This window comes from Coffea arabica, chromosome 1c (genome assembly GCF_036785885.1).
Source record: "Coffea arabica cultivar ET-39 chromosome 1c, Coffea Arabica ET-39 HiFi, whole genome shotgun sequence".
Classification (NCBI taxonomy): domain Eukaryota; kingdom Viridiplantae; phylum Streptophyta; class Magnoliopsida; order Gentianales; family Rubiaceae; genus Coffea; species Coffea arabica.
In genome coordinates this window covers 45787163-45793175 of record NC_092310.1, presented here as the reverse complement: position 1 = coordinate 45793175, position 6013 = coordinate 45787163, and the positions used below count along the sequence as shown (strand labels likewise).

Sequence of the window (6013 nt, the reverse complement as noted above, 5' to 3'; positions counted from 1 at the left end):
AGATAAATAAGGAGAGACTAAGACAAAGTGAAAGTTTTCGGAAAGGAAAAACCAGCGGCGAAGGGAAGAAACGGCATCGAAAGGGCGTAGCTTTGGGCATCAACTTGATTTGCATCCATTTTTGCTTTCTTACGGTAAAAGCTCTTGCCTTTTCCTGGTGTTTTAGGTCTTAATATTAAGGTGTCGTTTCTGGTTTTGTGAGAGGAGTCTCAATCAGTTTCTAGTTGTTCGAAGTTTGCAAATATATTCTCCATCATCCCGTGGTTTGTTGTTTTATTTTTACCTTGCATTGGTTTTGTGTGTTACGGCTCCACAGATGATGCCTTTTGCTATTTATTTGTATGTTTAAGCATGTTAATGTTTGGGATTTGTGTGGGTCAGTCATTTTAGGTTTTGTTATTAGGTTGTAGATGCTGAATGAACCCAGAAAGAATTTATATTAAAAATCCGTGAACTGAAGAAGTAAATTTTTGAGAAAAGATTGCATTTTTGAGACTGATTTGGGCATGTTTAGAGGTTGAATGTTGTTGTTTTTCTGGTTTAAAATCAAGGCTTTGATGTTTGATAGAGATGTTAGTTGGGTTTGGATGAACAAATGGAATTTGCATGAACACAACAATGGTAGAGAAGTGTGGCTGGGAAATTGCCGCAAGTTGCGGTTTTTCTTTCTTTTGATGCATTTTGTACCTCGTTGCTTGAACTGAGTTTTCTGGATTTGATAAAATTCTGTTCTTGGTTGGGTTTCAATAGAGTTCAATGTGTGTGTTTGGGATTTTATAGGAACAAAGGTTAATCAGTTTTCTTTGTCTTCTTTCTTTGGAAAGTTTGAATTGACGAAGCTTGCTGTGACAGAAAATTTCTTCGAGTTTTTGCATAAAAATTTCATAAGAATTTGCGTAGTTTTTCTGCTATGTTTTTTATTGCTGGTTGTGAAAGTTTTGGTCTTTGCTGGCTTTTGTTTGAAGTCTCCTATGAACCCTGTATTTGAGAGCTTAAAGTTGCAAAAATAACTCTGGATGAATGCTGTAGCAGAAAATTTGCTTCGTTACTTCGCAGGCTCCTTTTGCTTGATTGATTCTTTTGTTGCATTGTAAAGCAAGTAGATCAGGTGGTGGCTTATTGTTTTGTGCGAATTACATTCGGTTTGGGCTGTCAAATGCGTAGAGTTTGTTTGAGTTCTCACACACAAACATATCTAGGCTGAAGTAGAAAAAAACTGCTGCATCCGTTCCTATACCTCTGCTGTTTTCTTCTCCGCAACAGCTCGTCAAGTGAGCTTTGTCATCTAATGTGCTAGTTAATCTTGTTCTGAAAAGGAAGAAATTAGATAAGTAGTGTTTGAGTTTGCATGCCTAGGGTCTAAAACAAATGAATCATGATCGAACACCTTGCTGAAATGCAAACAAGCAGGCTGCCGAAACCATTTCTGCATGTATGTTTCAGAGTTTTGGTATGATATATTTCCATGTTTTCTGGTCATTTGGATTGTGATCATTATGTAGTCTTTTACTTGGTTTAAGGTTGTGATGTTGGGTTGAAAAATATCTGATCAAAGCCGTATATTTGAATCAAATCTGGTGTACATGATGAAATGGAAAGAAAAAGCCGTGGCTGGAAAAGAAAAAACTGCAGAAAGCTTCATACGTGAATTGCAGAAGTAATGAAGGCTTTAGTTATCGTTGCATGCATGAAAAGTTTCCAAAAAATTGCCTTTTAACCCCCCAAGCTTCCCTTTATGCTACAAAGGCCCAATTACATTCCAATATCTTGCAATTTGGTCCTAGAAGTAGTTGCATTTTAACCTTTACTTGACCTTTTCTTTGCTCTTGGGCCCTTGAAGTTCCTAAAATGTTTAATTAGGCTTGAGTGCTTGGTTAATGTTCACAATTGAGTCCTTGGTAGCCTCAATTTTTCAATTCGATTGCTTGTTTGCTTTCATTAATGATCATGTTTTGTTAAGGTGGTGCTTAATTGCATGAATTTGTGAACTTTGTGTCTAAATGAGCTTGTGTTTGCCTATTTTCTTTAATTTTTCCAAATAAATTGGTACCTTAACCATTTCTTTTATTTTGGAGGATAAATAAGCCATTTAAGTCTTGTCCACCCTATTAGCACCACAAAAGGAGGCGGTATAATTTCTTTTATCTTTTTTGTCTCTCTTATGTGATCCAACGTGCTACGTGAGAATTGCATGTCTACTTGCTTTACTAGTTTTTCCTTAATTCCTTTTATTTCATTTACTCTTGCTTTTCGTTAAGTTATTCTATTTATGGGGTATGTGTACACCTCTTGGCTTGTAATAGATAGGACTTGGAGGAGCACTTGATGAAGACCTATTGAAGACATGTGCCTAGCTAGCAAATGTAATAGGTTCATTAGCTTGATTGCTTGCTTTTGTTGCTATGTGTTAATTTGTTTTATTAGGCTCTTGCATCTAGTCAAGCATGCTAAATGTTATGTGCTATGTGTTTATGGGTGTTTGGCATGTCTACTCGCTTTCCATAGCCATGAATGAATGTGATGGATGAATGTACGTTTCCACTAGTCCAACGCTAGTAGGAATTCATAGAATGGGCTAGTCCAACGCTAGACCCTTAGGGATTTCTCTCGTGAGTCCATACTTGCATGTTTCACTTCATTTCATGCATTTTTTCTTAGTTTTTTAGCATTTGGTATGTTCCTCCGATCCTTTCCCTTTCATTTTAGGTTTTTGCATCTCATGCTAGTTATAGTGACATTTGCTTGACGAGTCCCCTTAAATATGGGATATAGACGAGTGTGGCTTCTTCTAAGCCTTAGCACGCTTGTATTCCCTCTATAAAAGGGCAAATTGAGTCACGATTTAGGTCTCCCCGTACCCAATATGCATGAATTCCCTAGGCTCATGCATTTTTTAAATCCACTCTACCATTTTATACTCTCATCACACTTTCATTTTTCCTCACATTTTGCACACATGCACCTTTATGTTTCTTCACTTGCACACGAACACTTTTATCATCACTTGCACACATGCACTTCATATTATCATTTCACATACCGTACCTTGCCCACTCACGTGCACATTTTCATTTACATATTTATTGCCTTTTATTACTTTTTCAAACTCATGTCCTCACATTGCATACATGCATTCCATTCATTTGCATCTCACTCGCATTATTCGTGATTTCTTCAAAGGATCGTTATTGGGTTTCACAATTAATGTGATTGGCACCACTCAACCTTTGAAGAGAAATTTCCCCAATATCCCTAGGTCTAGGATTTGCATTCATGTAGTGCATCCAAATGTAATAAATTCTTTGGTTAAAACAAGAAAATCTTTGATTAAATCATGCAACTAGCCTTGGTTAGGTCAAAGGGGTGCCTTGAATTTTTTCCTTGCCTTCCCCTTTGTCAAATGTGACTCCCGAACCTTTTTCTTTGGTTTACGTGGACTAGGAGTCGTTTAAAAGGGGTTTCTTTCTACTTTTTCTGATTTTTTCTTTAAAAATTCATTTTTTGGTGACTTGGTACACCTTAACTCATTACCAAGTGGTGACTCCAATTTTTATTTCAAAAAACCCTTTTTAAACTATAATTTTGGGTCAAATCGTCGCATTCTCAATCCCCCATTTAGACCCATTTTTTCTTTTAAATCACAATTCATTTTTCAATCACAAATTGAATCAAAAAATATATTTTTAAACCATTTTATTTATTTATCAAAAAATGGGGCGCGACAATATTATTCAAACTGTTAGAATAATAGTTCTTCTTTAATTAATCATAGTTACTATTAGACTATGATTGTATAATGTAAATTATTGTAACTTATATTTTTAAAAATATTAGTATTATTTACTAGTTATTATTCTTATTAATATTACTAAACCATATATTAATAGTACTGGTACTATTAAATTATCAGTTACTATCTCACTATCTCATATTGCATTATTGTTATTTTTACTATTTAATTTTAACCACTTACTATTTACTATTTACTATTTATTATTTACCATTTACCACGTACTTTTTACTATTTACTATTTACCATTTATCATTTACTACTATTTACTATTTACCATTTACCATTCATCATTTATTATTATTCATTGTTCACCTTTTATCATCTACTGACTTACGACTTAATGGCATCATTCACCATTTATCATCTATTGACAGTATATTTGGCATCATTCACCATTTATTAGTATTTATCATTCACCTTTTATTCATCATTCACCTAAAAGACTACTACCTCTATAAAATTAATTCTAAAATCAAACAAATCGTCTTCAAAAATGTAAATTATCATGAAACAAACACACTTGTCACATAATCTAAAAATCAAACAAATACTTGCCACATTATCTTAAAATCAAACAAATTAAATAATCTTTTAAAATATAAATTACACATTTAATCTTAAAAACAAACCATAAATAAACATCTGACTATTAAATTGAATAAATAAAAAGCAATATAATATATAGAACTTAAAATAACTGCAAATATTATAAAATTATTACTAATAAAACTTTAAATAAACTAACCTTATCACCGAGAATATTGCTTCTTTAAAAAATTTCTTTCCGATCCACCACTCAAATCGTAATATTGCTTTTCTCGATTTAAGCCGTCTTAATCCACCACCTACCGTCGAAAATCCAAGAGATAATTATAGATATAATGGGGAAATAGGTAGAAGATGAAAAAGAAGATGAGGATTCCACACCAGAAAGAGAAAAGAGAAAAGTTTTGAGAGAGTTGGGGTTCTCTCAAGTGAGTAGATAGAGAAGAGAAAAAAGTTGAAGTTATCCGTGAATATGAGGCATGAGTCGTTATTGTCGATAACATAACATAATAGGAGTAGTGTTACTTTGACTGGAAATTGTTTTTTGACTAAATTAGTACCTTTGATTTTGTAGATCTAAAAACTTTGTGGTTGATCAATGGTGGAAAAACTAACGCCGAAAATTCAAATTGGGGCGTTAGTTTAAAAAAAAAATAAGGGCCTGGCCGTCAGCCTTTTTTTTATCAAAAAATAATAAGAGGCGCAATTGCAACCGTTGGTTACCATTGTTAGGTGGGATGGACGGTAGCAAAACTATCGCCGCAATTGAGATTTGCAGTTTTACTTAAAAAAATATTATTTCACTTTAAAAAAAATTGCTTTTTCACTTAAAAAAAATATTTTGGCCGCAATCTGCGTCCGTTGATCACAATGTGATGAACGGTGCATCACTGACGCGTCAGGGGAAAAAATTTGACGTCGCAAATTTTGATTTGTGGCGTCAGAAAAAAAACTGAAGGCATTAGGAATAATAAAAAAATGGCCGAGTGCCGCAAACCGTTGATCATATCCTGTCATGTCCTGATGAACGGTCGTGGTGAATGTCGGCAGAGATGCTTCGCCGCTCATCAAAGCTTGAAAAAAAATGGGGAGAAAATATAGAAAACTAAAGCCAGCAAAAATAAATACAAATTAATACTACTTTTATTGGTAGCCTCATATCATAATTGCGACGACCCTTGAACCAAAAACAATCCTCAAATCACACTAATTTTATGACAATTTTTTATTTTGGCAATGTTCTGAGAAATTCGCCTCGACGCACTCTATGTGTGTACATATTTTAGGGGAAAAAATAAATAATGAAAAAAATACAATAATAGATTAGTTGCAACAAAAGAATTAATTATGAGATTCTTTTATATTGAAGTTGGTATGAAGATTTGGGATAAATATCTTATCTTAATACAATATATAAAGCAGGAGCGTGGGTTTTGAAGTAAACAAATTATATCATTTAATGTATTACCTAATATGCTCTTACTTCTAAATAGAATTATATCATTTTAATTATTCACCTCTCTACAACCACTCCATATCCGTTGAATTAACTACTACTTCTCTTAAAAAAAAAAACCTACCATTTTTTAAACATATTACAACAATTTAACTATTTCCAACAAAACAATAATACTAATCATTTTCAATATCTTTTTATGAGTTGCACACACGGTG

At 33.4% G+C, this 6013-nt stretch overlaps 1 long non-coding RNA gene across 1 annotated transcript; it reads right to left on the bottom strand.

Annotated features, from left to right (window-relative positions):
* Nucleotides 1-1024: 1024 nt before the first annotated feature.
* On the bottom strand, nt 1025-4874 carry LOC140029771 (uncharacterized). Its single transcript, XR_011833735.1, has 2 exons — nt 4539-4874; nt 1025-1308 (listed from the first exon to the last, which is right to left on the bottom strand). It is a non-coding gene; the product is annotated as an uncharacterized lncRNA (long non-coding RNA).
* Nucleotides 4875-6013: the final 1139 nt, after the last annotated feature.